Here is an 18,418-nt window from a genome sequence, read left to right on the forward strand (position 1 = left end):
TATAAGTCCTTTCCATTAAGTCATTAAGACATAACTAAAGTCCAAGTTTGTTTAGGAGCGGTTTTAGGGCTTAAAAACCCATGTTATATGAGTTTACGGCCCATGAAGGCTCCATGGCCGTAAACTCATGAATGTGGTCTTAATCCATGTTTTGAACTCAAATTTGAAGGCTAAGAAGTTTACAATACAAACTAGGGAAAGTACCTTACAGATTTGAGGCCTTAAATTTGAGTTTTGGACCCTTAAACTTGGATTTAGGAGAAAGGTTAAAGAGAGAAAGAAAAAGCTTCAAATGAGTGCTTAAACACGTTTATATAGGTCCTAAAACCTGAACACGGTGGAATTCTACCCGATACCGGCGTTAGACGAGGCTTTTGGTCATACCCGATTGAGTTGCCGTAACCCGATACGGTAATTTCTAAAAATATTATGATCACTAAAGTTGGGTGTTAAAATGATTTCTAAATGTGTTAAGACACCCATTAAGTCATTTTAAATACGTACAAGTTAATGATTTAATCAAACAGAAGGTCGGAAATCGAATTTGGAAACGACGATTGGTTGTACAAATTGTACTACGAAAGAGTTACAAAAGATGGTACGGAAATTTCGGGTTGGTACAGATGGTTGCTGCCACCTCCTGCCGCCGAGTCGGTGGTGGTGTGCTTGCCTTGTGAGTTTGATTTGTTTGGGGGTGCTTGAAACCTTGATGGGCCTAGTGAAACTTAATGGACTCTAATGAACCCTAATAAAACCCTAATGGGCTTAATGACATTCTAGTGGGCCTAGTAGGCCCAATAAAGCCCTAATTGACTTAAAAGCCCAACAAATTGATAAATGGGCTAGAAATTAGGCTGGAAACCCTAATTAGGGTTTGGAAAACCCTAATGCCAATAAAACCCTAATTTTGAGAATTAATCGGGACGCACACTGGAATTATTTAATAACTTGGAATATTAAATAATAATTATTGGCAAAAAAGTTAATCTAAGTAATATTGGACTTAATGGATTATGTCCTTAATGGGTTAAGTAGGAAACTTAACTCTAATCATCATTTTATGTGAACCCCTAATTTCACTTAGGTTTATTATTGGGCCTAAATGATTGAGATGATGATGGGCCATCCAAAAGCAAGAAATTAAACTACAATAATTTAATCGGCCTGGGGTAAGGCCCGTGTAAGGGGTTTCGGCTTGAATAAGCTAAGCTAGGGGTAATGTAAAGTATCACAACCAATGGTGGAAACGTTCCGTGGCGGAGGATGTCATGTAAAGTATCACAACCAATGTAAGGGGTTTCGGCTTAAATGATTGAGATAATGATGGGCCACAGTTTAGGCCTTAATGATTATATGATGTTGGGCCTTGGGCTTGAATAAGCTAAGCTAGGGGTAATGTAGTAATTACCCAAAGAATACACTTATGATTATGTAGTGGGATGTCACACCCCGAAACCGACGGTGGGAACGTTCCGTGGCGGAGGACGTCATGTAAAGTATCACAACCAATGTACATAGCAAGCATAGTAAACACAACCATTACATTACATATGAATATTTACATTTCTTCAAAAGAAAAGTAATACATGTTTTATATATACATCAGTATAACAAAAGTATAGACAAGACTTTTATATGCACCGTCTTCTCCAAAAGTAAGCGGGATACCTGTCTAACGTGAACCTGAGAATACAAGCAGTTTTAGAAATATCAGCATAAAGCTGGTGAGTTCATAAGTGGTTTGTTTCTGATAAAAGAATAATTTTCCTTTGATTTTATGAAAGGTTGATTCCCAAGAAAATCCCATATTTTCTTATAAAAGTAGTTTGGTTATTCATTTGTTAAATAGCCTGTTCATGAAAAGGAAAATTATCCCAGGAAAACCCTTATTTTCCTTAAAAGTTGGCGGTTGGTTATCGATCCGGAATGAAGTGTACAAGTGTCTACCATACTTGTATTGTTAAGTGAAGTTTCCCTGAAAGCTTGGTTATCCTTTAAAGGTACATTAGTTTTAACACGTATATAAAACTAATAAGTAGGTAGTGAACTAATTCCTAAGGGTATCACTGACGCCCTCTAGTAATTAAAACACTTATTACTTTGAGGTTAGTTCACTAGGTTCATTATTACTTAAAAGTAAATCTCCATTATCTAAGTTGCGAGTTCCATAACCATACAATGAACTAGATATGGAACATAACGGGGCTAGTATCGTTTTATGACTTTGTCACCCGTAGACCTGCCGGTCCCACTATAGCTAGCAGCAAGGTGCGGGATAGTCAGTCCTGTATAGATCTATACACATAAGTCACGTTCTCACTCTAGGAGATTCTGGTTACAGGGGTAGTCATACACTCTTGTACCCGTGGAGTGTTACCAAGGACGTGTCTCCAATCTTAAGAATAACGAATTTACAAGTAATAATATGGAAATTCTCGTTTTATGAATGGTATAAATCCTTGGTAAAATATAAAATATAACATTTTATGATAAGATTCATGAGTTCCTTTGTTTTAGTCTTGAAAACTAACTCAACAGTTAATTTCATAGTTGGTTAGTAAAACAGTTTTCTGTGTTAAAAGCATGACGAACATGTAAACATTTTAGACGAAATAATAAGTGTTGAGTACAAATCCCCTTGTACTTTTGCTTGTATTCCCCCCTGAAAAATGAAAAATATGGAAAAAGGTGTAGGGGTATGAACTCACCAGACGAGGATGTGTCGGGTAAGACTCTAGGTGTCAATTTAGGGCTTGAGCACGCGCGAGGATCCTATGTAACATGAAGTGATACATAATTGTATATAATTAGACATTGAACCAGTAATTAAGTAAGATAATACACTCCGATGCGCGAAAACACCTTATTTCAAGTGTTGGAAGTGATACAGGTTGCATCTAAAGAGTGTAGGGCCTTAATAAGGAGTTTACTCCTCAAGTGTAAACCCTTAGGGGTTTTTACGACCCAAAGACCATATCGCCCATGTGTTTACGGCCGTAAACTCATGGTTGGGGTGTTTTTTGGGTGTTCAAAGGTCTCATATTACACAAGGGATGGTTCTAGGGTTGATTCAAGGGCTATGGAAGTGATCAGGACTTGAAATAACCTTGGAAATCGAATTTACGGTTCTTGAAGGACCCTTGGTGAGTTTACTACCATAAACACATGAGTTTACGACCGTAAACTCATGCTTGGTCCATTCTTGCATGATTTTAGGTTTCAAACGAAAGGATACAAGGTTCTAGGCACTTATGCAAGCTTTTGAAGGTGTTTAAGGGCATTTTGACACCTTAAAAAGGTGTTTACGGTTCATAAATGTTCATGGATAGTAAACTCATGTTTACACCCATAAAGACATGATTTTGGGGTTCTAAGTTCATGCATGCAAGTTTCTAAGTCATAGCTAAGTAGTAGAAGTGGTTTGGAAGGGTTTTGGGGCTTCAAAACCCCCTAATGGGAGTTTATGGTTTTGGAAGGTGTTCCCCAACCGTAAAAACAAGTTTTGGGGCTTTTTGGATGATTCAATCCCAAATTTTCATGCATACCAAGCTAAACAATAGGCTAGGAAGGATTACTTACAATTTTGGAGCTTGGATGGGGCGTTTCTTGACCAAAACCGACTTGTAGAGAGAGAGTAGAGAGAGAAGTTATGAGGAGGTAGGAAAAAGCTCAAATGGTGACCACTTAACCCTTATATAGGGTTTGCGTTTGTGGCCAAGTGGGGATCCACCCAATACTGATGTTAAACGGAGTTTATGGTCGTACCCGATTAAATAGTCGTAATCCGACCTGGTCTTAAACTAAAAACTTTTCAAAATAAATTTAAGGGTGTTTCACGTGTTTTTATTTCGTTTAGACACTTATGAAAATAAAATAAAAACATTAATTGATTTGCCTAACCCAAAAGTTAATGGAAAATTTTAAATAAAAATAAATTTTATTAACGGAAATGGGTTATAGCGACGGAATAAATTTCAGGTTGTCACATGGGACCCAATTATTAATTGGGTGATGTCTTGATATTGACAGATCGGGAATCTGTCATCCAGCAGCTAGGGTTGAGTCCGCGGGACTTCAGCAGTGTGGGGTTGAGTCTACGGGACTTCAGCAATGCAAAGTGAGCTTCCTTCCCGTAGAAGTGGGTCTACGCCTACAATGTCGGTCCACTAGTATGTAACGCCTGTGTTTCCAGGCTAGGCATTAGTGATGATGTAACAGTGTAGGTTCGCCTTTGTAACTCATGTTAAAATGATAAAAATGTATTATTTGAGTATTTTGTGTTTTGTGCTTAATAACTTAATTGTGTGGCTTAATTGCATTAAGGATAATTTAAGCGTAAAATAAAACGTTAGATTAGACCTATATTTATACATGAAATTGTAGTGATCATCACGAGGTTTCTGAATATATAAAGAAAGCCGAAATCCGAGTTATAACGAAGAAGTTATGACATGTCGAAGTTTCATGATAGAACCGGTACGACACTGCGTGACGTAAATAGTGAAATATCGATTGAGCGATATCTAGCCTTAGTGATCTAAACTAAAGTCATAGATTATGTTAAACCGAGAGTGTACATATAAAGAACGTCTAAATCTTACTTCGTATGAGCAAATTATGATTTTTTCCAAAGTTTCCACTTAGCGGTATGTGGCCCAAAGTTGAAATTTGAGATCGAGTGAGTTTTAGCCAAAACTTTCTAAATGAGAATCAAAGATCTCATCGATAGTAGTCCAACGAAAGAAAGACAGACGAAAATGGCTGCCATATGAAGAAGTTATGGTTTTCTAACGGAGTTTTCCTGTCCCGGACTACTAAAAATAAATAATAAAAATAAATTCAAAATTATCCGATGGAGTCTAAATGAAAGTTGTAGAGTATAGTCTCACCTACGTGTGGATATAAAAACATCGAAAACAGAGCTCGTATGCGAAAGTTACGCAAGTTTGAAGTCTAATTAATCGGATTACGCCGAGCGTAATGGAGTACGCCCAGCGTACCAGGATGCATGAACCGCCTCAGATTACAACTGACTTGTCCCATCACTCGAGTTCCATACGTAAGCGTTGGCGTCACGTACGCTCATCGTACGTAAGATTACGCCCATCGTAATCAAGGGATTCAGCACCTACAAATAGAAGTCGAGGGCAGCCGATCTCTTTGCTCATTTTTTTTCCCTTGTCTCTCGTTTTTACATCGTTTTGCATGCAAGAAATATCCCGAAGCCCCGGTATCATTCCCGAGACCCGAAGCAAGTCCCGAAGCCCCATAGATCCTGAGAATTGAAATTCCCGAGCCGAAGCTCTGCCCGCGAGAAGCCAGTTTTTGTGAAAATCTTCCAGATCTACCGAAGAATACAACTTCTACAAGTCGTAGTGCTATCCGGTCATCTTCTGATCAAGTGAGTGTATATTCCTTTTCTTCTAACACATAGATATGAAGTATCTACTTTAGAATATGTGTTACCAGTGAGTGCATAAGTCCCTTTCATATACCCGGTTATAATACAAGTATTGAATGTATTAGATATATGATATAAGTAGGCGTGTAGCTACTTCCTGCTAACACACATATATGAGTTACCCTCTATGAAATATATGCTATATGATTATATGTTATCTGTTTATTTGGAATGAGTATTGGATGATTATCTTATCAGTTTTAAGTTGCATATGAATGCATATGTAAATTGTTATCTACAGAAAGTTGGGTAGAGCTTGGGTAGATAGTTGGTGTGTGATAAACTGATGAGAGGCCTCGTTGTTGTTCTTAATCTAGTCATTCAGCAGAGTATGGATGACGACCACAGACTCTTTCTAGACTGTCATGTGGAACGCTGGCAGGTTCATAACATGTAGGTGTTGTGAACAATGTGTTCACCAGTGTACTCTATCCCCCTCATGGTTGCCTTAGGACATCCATTGCTGAGGAAACCCCTTGGCAGTTGTGTCTATCCGGATGAAAATCCTAGATTAGGTCCTTGGTAATAGATGTTGTTTTAGGGACGTAAAGTGAGGATAACGGGAATGGGTAATCGGGGTATTTTTGGTTGGTGAAATTAAATATAATTATTATTGTGGGTTGAAAACCCTATATGCTCACCAGGCTCCCAAGCCTGACCCACTCAGTCTTATTTGCATTACAGGTAGTGGCGTGAGAACATAAGATGGATGAATCATCAAGTTATTTTGTTTATAAGCTTGTACTTGTATATAACTGTTGTATGGCTTGTAATGTGCCGTTTATTCTTTTTGGTCTGTATCGGAACATGACATCCCGAGTTTTGATACATAATGAAAATACATTCTTTATGAAATGCTTTGGTAAATATTATTTTATCATATTTTGCTTAGGAACAAATTCCGCAACTCTTTTAAAGCAAAGGATTTACTCTGAAATTATTTTTAAAGCATAAATGAAACCGGTCTTTTCTATCCGAGATTTTGAGGATGTCATAGTTGGTATGGGAGCATTAGTTTAAGCAAACTAGAAATTTTTAGGATTTCTAGACTTAAACTTAGAATGCTAAGTGAAGATTGTGAGATGTGTGTCTATTATATTTTAGACACGAGCACTAGTTTATTTTAGGAAAATTGCCTAAAATGCTTTTACGTGCTAAATGTTATATGGTTGCCATATATGAAATTATTTTACGTTCTAAATGTTCAGATCTTCAGTTTGTTGCCAACCGGATCTGGAGAGCTTATGTGTTTAGGATTCTAAGCGTATGACAACAGTATTAGAACTAGAATGTAAACATTTCGGAGAGATACGGATAATTTGAACATCTATCGTGAATGAAGATCTAAATTCACCTTGTTCGGTGTATAGATCAACAATGGCAAGAACAAGAAGCAGAGTCGGAAACGCAAATGAAAACAGGAATCAAATACCTGTGATCGAGCAAGTGGTGGTTGCAGTAGCAGCACCTGAGCCAATGACTACGAATGGAGTGCAAGTGATGATTCAAACTATGTTGGATCGTCAAATGGAAGAAACCCGACGTTTGCTCCGGCAGAATCATGGAGAGCTCTCAATTCCGATTGAAGAGCCCAAAGTGAATGGAGGGCAGTTCGAGGGAGAACTTCAGTGGGATTATTGGCCAAGGCAACCCACCAGTGAATAGATGGATCAATCAGGATGGAGGGAATGATGGTCATGGGTGCATGTACAAGGATTTCATGGCATCCAAACCACCATGCCTATCCGGAAGCCCGATGCCAGTGGAAGTAATCAACTGGATCTCTGAAATGGAGATAATGTTTGAAAGTTGCGAGTGCAGCAACAAACAGAAGACCGCTCTTGCGATCCCTTTGTTAAAATTGGGGTATTAAGCTGGTGGAAGTTACTAGCTGACTCGATGCCCAAGGGAGAAGCTAGCAAGATGTCTTGGGAAGACTTTGTGGAGTAGCTGAAATTTGCAATACTGCTCAGAGAAGGACCTTCTGAAAATCAATAACGAGTTTCAGAATCTGAAAAAGGGAAAGATGAGTGTTACTGAATATGCTGCAGGTTTCACAGAAAAGATGAAACTTATCTCATACCTAGTTGCAAATGAACTAGCGAAGGTGAACAAGTTTGCTCGCGGATTACCAGCGGACTTTGGTCCAATGGTTAAGCAAGCAACGACTTTGAAAGCTGCCATCTGGGCTGCTAAAAATGTTGAGACCCAAATCAGGGAGAATGGTCTGGAAAGGTCAGAGGTTGGTGAGAAGAGGAAGTTCGATGGACCTTCAGGGTCCAGCAAGAAAAGTAAATTCTCGAAATCTAGTTCGAGAGGAAGTGGAGGATGAGTCGAGGCGAAGTGGTGCGAAAAATGTAAGAAGAAGCATCATGGGAAATGTGACGGGGAAGTCATCAGATGTTTTAAATATGGAAAGCCAGGGCATTATGCCAACGAGTGCACCCTTACCAAGAAAGTTTGTTATGGTTGTGGTGAGGAGGGGCACATGGCAAGGGATTATACAAAGAAGAAGGACACAGCGAAACCCAACATTTTGCCAATGCCAAAGGCAAGAGCCTTCCAAATGACACTGGAAGCTGCAAAAGAAGAAGCCGATATCGCTTCAGGTACCTTTCTCGTAAAAGAATTGCCTGCCCAAATTTTATTTGATTCTGGAGCCAACTACTCCTTTATATCGCATGAATTTGGTAGAAAACTAGCTTTGCCTATTGATAGACTAGATAATGCTTTATTAGTCGAAGTAGCTAGTGGCAAGTTTGTACCTGTCATCCATCGCATGAAAAACATCGTCATTGATTTAAATGGGAATTAGTTCCACGAGGAATTATTGCTTATCGATCTAAATGGTTTTGACATCGTGCTAGGAATGGATTGGCTTGGCGCCAATGACACTGAGATGTTATGCTGAAAGAAGATAGTCAAAGTAAACCTGCCAGAGAAGGAGTCATTTATGGTGTATGGGGACAAATGCAGAGTAAGTTCTGGGATCATTTCACTAATGAAAGCTAGAAAACGTTTGGCCAATGGATGTACATCATATTTAGCATTCGTAATTGATGCTAAGAATGAAAAGAAAGAGGTACAAAGTATTCCGGTGGTGTGTGATTATCCGGAAGTATTTCCCAAAGATCTTCCTGGATTACCGCCTGATAGACAAGTGGAGTTCATAATAGACTTGCTACCCGGAACTACGCCGATAGCGAAAGCACCTTATCGATTAGCACCAACAGAGATGAAGGAGCTGATGATGCAACTTCAAGAGTTGCTGGACAAAAGATTCACTAAACCTAGTTCATCTCCCTGGGGAGCTCTGGTGATATTTATGAGAAATAAAGACGGGAGTATGAGGATGTGTATTGATTACAGGGAGCTGAATAAGGCAACAATAAAGAATAGATATTCGTTTCCGAGGATTGATGACATGTTCGATCAGCTACAAGGTTCAAGCTATTTTTCAAAGATCGTTCTGAGGTCAGGATATCATCAGTTGAAGGTGAAAGAGCAGGATATAGAGAAGAGCATTTGGACTAACCAATGCTCCAGCAGCATTCATGGATTTAATGAATAGGGTTTGTAAACTGTTCCTTGATAAATCTGTGATAGTATTCATAGATGACATTCTAATTTACTCAAAGAGCCAAGAAGAGCATGGAAGACACTTGCGAGAAGTGTTGGAGGTCTTGAAGAAGGAGAAGCTATAAGCTAAGTTCTCCAATGTGATTTTTGGATTTGAGAAGTCCAATTCTTGGGTCACGTGGTCAACCGAGAAAGGATAATGGTTGATCCAGCGAAGATTGAGGCTGTGACGAAGTGGGAGCAACCGAAGAGTCCCACAGATATTTGAAGCTTTCTGGCATTATTTGGATATTACCGAAGGTTTATCCAAAGTTTTTCTTCGATCGTTAGTCCATTAACAGCTTTGTCCCAAAAAGGATCTACTTATGCTTGGAGCGATAAGCACATAGAAGCATTCGAGTTACTTAAGAATACACTATGTAAGGCACCGATTCTTTCTCTACCCTATGGATTTGAAGACTTCGCTGTCTATAGCGATGCGTCTGGGGTTGGGTTGGGTTGTGTTTTGACCCAAAGAGAAAAGGTGATCGTATATGCATCTCGACAGTTGAAGGAGCATGAAAAGAACTTCCCTACTCATGATTTGTAGCTGGAAGCAGTAGTTTTTACTCTAAAGATATGGATGCATTACCTCTATTGCACTACGTGTAAACTTTTCACTGATCATAAGAGTCTCCAATATCTCTTTATTCAAAAAGAATTGAATATGAGACAACGATGCTGGCTAGAGTTGCTTAAGGACTATGACTATGAGATAATTTACCACCCCGGTAAAGCAAATGTTGTCACTGATGCTCTCAGTCGGAAAGTCAATATTGAGAGAAAAAGGCCAAGAGCGTTGAGAGTAGAAGTTGTCTCGACAATTGTGGAGAGTATAAAGAAAGCTCAAGACGAAGCTTCTAAAAAGAATGACCGGAAGGAGGAACGTTTGGGCAAAACGTTGGTGTTCGGTACAAACGTTCATGGATTGAAGGTCTTCCAAGATCGGATTTGGGTACCTAAGTCAGGCGGAATAATAGATCATCTGACGGAAGAAGCTCACAAAACCATGTACTCGATTCGTCTCGGCAACACTAAAATGTATAGGGACCTGAAACCCTACTACTGGTGGCCAACGATGAAGCTGGATATTGCAAAGTATGTGGCTGAGTGTGTCACCTATGCAAGAGTTAAAGCACAACATCAAAAACTGTATGGGAGTTTAGAACCTTTGCGTGTATCCATGGGTAAATGGGAAGACATCACTATGGATTTTGTCACTAAACTGCCCAGAACGAAGAATGGTCACGACATGATTTGGGTGGTCGTTGATCGATTCACTAAGAGTGCACATTTCATAGCAGCCAATGAGAAATGGTCTATGGATAAGCTTGCGAATTCTTATGTGAAGGATATTGTGAGGCTTCACGGTGTTCCGTTAAGAATAGTTTCGGATCGTGACAGTCGTTTCACCTCTCGATTTTGGAAAAGTCTACAAGAGGAATTGGGTACCAAGTTGTGTTTGAGTACAGCTTACCAGCCACAGACTGATGGTCAGAGCGAACGAACGATACAGACCCTTGAAGATATGCTGAGAGCATGTACCTTGGAATTCCAAGGTAATTTGGATGAACATTTACATTTGGTAGAATTTTCCTACAATAATAGTTTCCACTCAAGCATAAAGATGGCACCTTATCAAGCTTTGTACGAACAGAATTTTCGTACGCCGTCTTGTTGGCTTGAGGTTGGGGAAAAGAAGTTTATGGGGCCGGAGATAGTCCATCAAACTGTTGAAAACTTGAAAATAATCAGGGAGAGAATGTTAGCAACTCAAGATCGTCAATAGAGCTATACTGACATGAAAAGAAGACCGACGACTTTTGATGTTGGAGATTCGGTTTTACTTAAAGTCTCGTCGTGTAAGGGACTTATAAGATTTGGGAAACGAGGAAAACTGAGTCCAAGGTTTATTGGACCATTTAAAGTTCTTCAGAGGGTTGGGAAACAGGCTTACAAGCTTGAATTACCAGAAGAACTAAATGGAATTCATAACACTTTTCATGTGTGTTATTTGAGGAAATTCACGGAAGAAGTTCCCGACATGATTCCACTTTCAAAATTGAGAATTGATGAGAACAAGAGGTTGATTGAAGAACCAGAGGCAATTTTTGATCGAAAGACTAAGAAGCTGCAACGCAATATGGTCGAGTTAGTGCTTGTCCGATGGAAACATTCGAATGGGCAAAATCTCACTTAGGAGACGGAGAGTGACATGATGAGTCGTTATCCGAATTTGTTTGTAGATGTGTGATTCCGGGGACGGAATCATACTAAGGTGGAGAGAATTGTAACTCTCGTGTTTCTAGGCTAGGCATTGATGATGATATAACAGTCTAGGTTCACATTTGTAACTCATGTTGAAATGATAAAAATGTATTATTTGAGTATTATGTGTTTTGTGCTTAATTGCTTAATTGTATGGCTTAATTGCATTAAGGATAATTTAAGCATAAAATAAAATGTTAGATAAGACCTATATTGATACATGAAGTTGTAGTGGTTGTGACGAGGTTTTCGAATATATAAAGAATGCCGAAATCCGAGTTATAACGAAGAAGTTATGACCTGTCGAAGTTTCGCGACAGAACCGGTACGACACTGTGTGACGTAAATAGTGAAATCTTGATTAAGCAATATCTAGCCTCAGTGATCTAAATGAAAGTCGTAGATTATGTTAAACCAAGAGCGTACATAAAAAGAACATCTAAATCTGACTTCGTATGAGTAAATTATGATTTTCCAAAGTTTCGACTTAACGGTATTTGGCCCAAAGTTCGAATTTGAGATCGAGAGAGTTTTAGCCATAACTTTCTTACTGAGAATCGATGATCTCATCAATATTAGTCCAACAAAAGAAAGACAGACGAAAACGGATGCCAGATGAAGAAGTTATGATTTTCTAACGGAGTTTTCGTGTCCCGGCCTACTAAAAATAAATAATAAAAATAAATTCAAAATTAACCGACGGAGACTAAATGAATGGTGTAGAGTATAGTCTCACCTACGCGTGGATATAAATAACATCGAAAACGGAGCTCGTATGCAAAAGTACAAAAGTTTGAAGTTTGATTAATCGGATTACGTCGAGCGTAATGGAGTACGCCTAGCGTACCCGAATGCATGAATTGCCTCGGATTACAACCGACCTGACCCATCACTCGAGTGCCATACGTAAGTGTTGTGGTTGCTTACGCCCAGCGTACCTAAGATTACGCCCAGCGTAATCAAGGGATTCAGCCCCTATAAATAGAAGTCGAGGGCAGCCGATCTCTTTGCTCATTTTTTTCCCTTCTCTCTCTCTCTGTCTCTCTCTCTCCTTTTACAATGTTTTGCACGCAAGAAATATCCCGAAGCCCTGGTATCATTCCCGAGACCCGAAGCAACTCCCAAAGCCCCAAATATCCTGAGAAGTGATATTCCCGAGCTGAAGCTCTGCCTGCGAGAAGCCAGTTTTTATGAAAATCTTCCAGATTTACCGAAGAATACTACTTCTACAAGCCGTAGTGTTGTCCGGTCATCTTCTGATCAAGTGAGTGTATATTCCTTTTCTTCTAACACATACATATGAAGTATCTACTTTAGAATACGTGTTGCCAGTGAGTGCATAAGTCCCTTTCATATACCCGGTTATAATACAAGTATTGAATGTATTAGATATATGATATAAGTAGGCGTGTAGCTGCTTTCTGCTAACACACATATATGAGTTACCCTCTATGAAATATGTGCTATATGATTATATGGTATCTGTTTATTTGGAATGAGTATTGGATGATTATCTTATCAGTTTAAGTTGCATATGAATGCATATGTAAATTGCTATCTACAGAAAGTTGGGTAGAGCTTGGGTAGATAGTTGGTGTGTGATAAACTGATGAGAGGCCTCGTTGTTGTTGTTAATCTAGTTATTCAGCAGAGTATGGATGACAACCATGGACTCTTTCTATACAGTCCTGTGGAACGCTGGCAGGTTCATAACCTGTAGGTGTTGTGAACGATGTGTTCACCGGTGTACTCTTTTCCCCTCATGGTTGCCTTAGGAAATTCATTGCTGAGGAAACCCCTTGGTAGTAGTGTCCATCCCGATGAAAATCCTAGATTAGGTCCCTGGTAATAGATGTTGTTTTAGGGACATAAAGTGAGGATAACGGGAAAGGGTAATCGGGTTATTGTTGGTTGGTGAAATTAAATATAATTATTATTGTCGGTTGAAAACCCTATATGCTCAGCAGGATCCCAAGCCTGGCCCACTCAGTCTTATTTGCATTATAGGTAGTAGCGTGAGGGCATAAGATGGATGAATCATCAAGTTATTTTGATTATAAGCTTGTACTTGTATATAACTGTTGTATGGCTTGTAATGTGACATTTATTCTTTTTGTTCTGTATTGGAACATGACATCTCGAGTTTTGATATATAATGAAGATACATTTCTTGATGAAATGTTTTAGCAAATATTATTTTATCATATTTTCTCTCGGAACAAATTCCGCAACTCTTTTAAATCAATGGATTTACTCTATAATTATTTTTAAAGCGTAAATGAAACTGGTCTTTTTTGGCCGAGATTTTCGGGATGTCACACACTAGTAGGAGTTGTTTGTTAGATAATTTTCTGTGTGATAATTGTCTGGTATGCCACTATCTGATATGCCTTATATGCTAGGATGCCAGGTGTTAGTAGTTGGGGTGTTATAGCCCTAATTACCGTTTGAAAGATACCGAAGGGGTAGACAGTATCCATTCATGCCTAGCTATATGATCATGATATGTTATTATGTGATAGTGGTAGGGGTGAATAGTCCCCGATTAAAGAAACCGATGGAAGTTACAAGTTGAAAGATATCGATGGCGGATACCGGTTGAAAGATACTGATGGCCGTTATCGGTTGAAAGATACCGAAGGGGTATACAGAACCCATGCAATGCTTATCTGTCTGTTTATGATATATTGGTATGTGATCAGTATGTTATGATGTTACTATGTGATCAGTATGTTATGATGTTAGTATGTGATCAATATGTTATGATGCTGATATGTGATCAGTATGTTATGATGCTAGTATGTGATCAGTATGTTTATGATGATGTTAGTATTTGATCAGTATGTTTATGATATATTATTATGTGATAGTGGTAGGGGTGAAATAGTCCCCGGTTACCGGTTAAAAGATACCGATGGCAGATACCGGTTGAAAGATACTGATGACAGATACCGGTTGAAAGATACCGATAACAGATACCGGTTGAAAGATACCGATGACAGATATCGGTTGGAAGATACCGATGGCAGTTACCGGTTGAAAGATACCGATGGTGTTATGGGGTATGTTGTATGATGGGGGAATTCCCTAAGCTTCGTGCTTACGGTTTATAGTTTTGGTTTCAGGTGCTTCGTTTTCAAAGGAAAGGAGTCAGCTTGATTGCAACGCATCACACTCTTTTTCCGCACACGAGATCCTTGGGAGTATACTCTGATATGGTTTCATGATATTATATTTTGATTATTAATACTTGGATTTTGATATGAGACATTATTATGGATGTTTTTATACTAATGGTTTTATGTAACAACTTATTTACAAAAAAAAAAATTGGCCTTGAATTTTGGGATGTTACAAGTTGGTATCAAAGCCTTGGTTTGAGGGATACGGGCACACTCTCGGGTGTGTCTGGACTCAAACTGAGGGATTGGTATGAAAATTGTCAAAAGAAAATCATTTTATAAAATGAATTTGAAAAGAATTTGGAATGAGAAAAGAACTTTGAAAAGAACAAGGTGTGTGATGCGTGCAATCAGCCGAGCTCAAGTATGTTTTCACCCAAGATGCCTATACATGTTATGTTATGATATGATATTATTATAAGAATTGCATGCTAGATTAGGGCAAAGGATATAAGGAGGATGCCTTATATGCCTGTTGTATCTGCTTGTTGAGCTGCATAATACTGATCAATTAGTGATATGATAGCCTGTTTAGGTTATGCCTGATTGTGTGAGCCTTAGAATTGCATGCTAGTATAGATACCTGACAAGAGGATAGATTGATCTGATTGGAATATGTTGGTTAGATTTTTCTATTGTCTGAATGATGCTTGCTTTTTGCTTTCTGCTTTGTGGGACTCTTAAGAGATGGGAGTCAGCTATTAAGTGGATGTGACGACATCCAAGAGGTAGATGACTGGCATCGTGAGGAGTTCTTCAGCAGCTGATGGCAGGACAAGATCGAGAACCTAGGGAAGCCTAGGATATGATTTAGTGGGTTAGTAGTGGGGCTCAATGAGACTTGGGTGTACCCGTTAAGAGAGTGACTTGGAGGATCCTGGAGGATTGCTGAGGAAAGTATGGATAGGTATGGAAGGTAGTATTGGGTCCATACTAATGAAAGCACAGGATCCATACTCAAATCGGTGAGAGTCTTGGAGAATATGAGGAGCTTCGGGGAAGAGTTTATGACCTAGTTTAGGGAAAGAGGATGTTCAAGTTGTTGTAGCTAGTGAGCATGGCAGGGTATCAGAACCTGAAGGATATGATTTCCAAGAGGTTGCAAATGCGAGATCGATTTGGAGCACTTGGAGCAGAAAGGTTCATGCCAGGTGCATATAGTAGAGGGTCCCGGGAGGAGGCCCATGACCTTTGATCATCGGGTGAAAGGCCAGTTGGGCCGAAGTCAGTGCAGCACATACAGGAAGGTGCACAAGTGACTTTGTCTGTCCAAGGGTTTAGGTTGCTGCAAGGTAGCGAGGTTGGTCATGCCAACAAAAGGTGGTAAGGATCCTTGGGTATATTCAGATCTTTAGAATGTCAGTTCGGTATGGTGATAAGCACCCAAGAACGAAACTCAAATCGGGTTCCAGCTCAGGAGCAGAGTCTGAACCAGTCGATGCACGATCGCAGAAGTTCATCTCATCGGAGATTACTTGTGAAGTTTTGAAAATGGACCTTGGTGGTTTTTTTCGTTCAGGAAAGGAAGGAATTTAGAAGCTCTAAGTAGTTGTCTCAGGGCCTTTTGGGCTAGATTTGTCGCGGGAAAGTTAGGGGTTCGTTTGAAACCCAAGGTTTGTGGACCCTTAGAATCCTTTGGGAAGAAAGATTATATAGTTGGATCCTGTCATCAAGACCAGGATTTTGTCAGATGTTCGAGGGTATGCTACCATTCTGCTATTTCAGAGTGGGTATTGGGAAATCTGTACTGCTTCGGAATTGTGAGAGAGTTGGATAAATCAGACCTCGAGTCGGTTCTCTATTATTTCTTGGGTTTTTCAAGGATTGTTATATGCCATCCTGCATGCCGAGAAGTCCTTGATGAACCTACAGAGGGATGTATTTTGTGAAATAGGCTCCACGTATACCGTTCTCATCCCGAATCTTTGTCGGGATCTGTGCAGGAGGATTATTTAGAGAATATTGGGTCAGGATTAGAGCGATAGTTCTCCAGTGAAGTTAGAATTCAGTGGTGCTGCAAGATTAGAAGTGTGGACAAGGATTCATCATCCGGAGTGAGAATTAAGGCCTCCAATTGTCAACATGACAGGTAGATTAAGGTGTCAGACTAGACCAGATTTCAAGAGTACTCTTCAAGATTTCAGAAGATGAGCGATCTTGAGGTTTGACTAGTAATTGATCGTCAACATTAGTAAATTCAGGTTGTTGGCAGTGGACTATTAGAAATTAAGAAGGATCGGGAAGCCCTTTAACTCTCACGTGTCGCGAATACTTAGCTGAAGCTAAGTGGGGAGAACTGATCAGCTATTCAGGAGTAGCATTAAGTGTGAAACTAGGATGAGTTTCGCATCCCCGTCAGAGGGGAAAGACCGTTGAGTGGTTGCCTAGGTTGGGGAATGGGGGAGTTGGAAGTCTAGAAAACGTTCCAACGTTTGGTTCATGTTTTCTTTGGCATCAAATAGCTGGTTTTAGGAACCGGGTTAGAACTTCAGTTAGGACTCAAGCTTAGTACGTGTTAGGTCGAGCGCGTGTTCGACCAGTTTGGGAAGTGTTGTAAGACTACGGGGGTAGCCGTAGCATTCACTAGTGATCAGGTAATGTGGGAAATGTTGTAAGCTTGCGGGGGTAGCCGTAGCATTCAATGGCGATCAGGTAGTATGGGAAGGGTTGTAAGATTGTGGGGATAGTCGTAGCATTCACTAGTGATCAGGTAGTGTCGGAAGTGTTGTAAGACTGTGGGGGTAGTCGTAGCATTCACTAGCGATCAGGTAGTGTCGGAAGTGTTGTAAGACTGCGGGGGTAGCCGTAGCATTCACTAGCGATCAGGTAGTAAGTAAAGTGTTGTAAGACTGTGGGGGTAGCCGTAGCATTCACTAGCAGCAGATAGTGCTTGAGTGATGTAAGTCTGTGGGTGTAGCCGCAGCCTTCACTTGGTTGGTAGATAGCATGAGCGCATTGTTAGGATGCGGAATGAACAGAAGAACCCACCAGTTCGGGTGTAGCAGTAAGGATATGGAAATCCACGGGCTGGATTTCAGAATTTCCTAGAAGGATTAGATCAGGGTGAGTCAGTGATACGGCTGTAGGAGTGCCACTATAGCTGTGGGATTAGGGAAGAAATGGACTGTATACGATTGCTTGTGATATAAGGCTACCATCGGTTAAGTAGTAATCACTTCTAGCATGTATTTAGTGACATCAAGATTCGACGTATAGACCCGATCGGTCAGATCAGGAGGCAGTTAGAACCACAATGGCATGATAACTAGTGGCAACTAGTGATAGGTTTTAGCCATAAGAACATCCTATGTGCTCATGCAACCCTAATGCTTGGATCTAGGTTTCTCTATTGTACATGCAATGTATCCAAGACTTACAATCTTAGATCTAACATGTTATAAACTGAAGTTAGGGTTTATAGAATTATCTTTGATTGTTATGTAGCAATAACAATCTCAAATCCTCCTTGTAATGACTTTAGAAAGCTTAGAGTCACAAGTGTCACTCCTCTAATGGCTCATAAACACCAAGAGCAAGAGGATGAAGAATGATAAGAGAGGGGAGGCTGCCCAAAATCATCCAAAACCATAGAGGAACTCTTTGCCACGTTTTTGGGTCTTAAGGGTGATATATATACATGTAGGCTATTAGGGTTTTAAACTAGGAAACCTTAATTTAACTGCTTAAGTCCAACTTCTATATTACTAAGTAATCCATAGCCCAAATGCAACTATCTTATAACTACAGTTCCAGTCCCTTAAGTTTAATTAATCTCTTTTAGCCACAAAATTAATTATCAATTAATTCTTGACTAATATTAATTAAACAATATGATTTCTCCTTTAATATATTATTCTCATAAGATATTAATAAATCATAATTAATCCTC

The sequence above is a fragment of the Lactuca saligna genome, chromosome 8 (assembly GCF_052625555.1).
Source record: "Lactuca saligna cultivar CGN05327 chromosome 8, ASM5262555v1, whole genome shotgun sequence".
Classification (NCBI taxonomy): domain Eukaryota; kingdom Viridiplantae; phylum Streptophyta; class Magnoliopsida; order Asterales; family Asteraceae; genus Lactuca; species Lactuca saligna.